Consider the following 313-nt stretch of genomic DNA (forward strand, 5'->3'; position numbering starts at 1 on the left):
TCAGGATGGTCACCAGTTTTGGGCTCCAAGAGAGAAGGACAAACATCAGCATGATGGTCAGTTGCGGTGCAAATGCCACAAACTCATGCTGCAAGTGGAGGTTTCTGCTGATTCATGGCAAGTTGAGTGACCAAGGTAGCAAGGGAGTCAATTTTTTTCTCAAGTTTATCTTGCCTCACCGAATCTGTCCCAACATCATGGACACCTCTGACCACTATAGCATCACTACTTCTTGCACTGAACCGTCGAGAGTTGGAAGACATCTTCTCAATCAAACCTCTAGCCTCAAAATGGGTCATATCTCCAAGTGCAC

The sequence above is a fragment of the Lupinus angustifolius genome, chromosome LG13 (genome assembly GCF_001865875.1).
Source record: "Lupinus angustifolius cultivar Tanjil chromosome LG13, LupAngTanjil_v1.0, whole genome shotgun sequence".
NCBI lineage: Eukaryota > Viridiplantae > Streptophyta > Magnoliopsida > Fabales > Fabaceae > Lupinus > Lupinus angustifolius.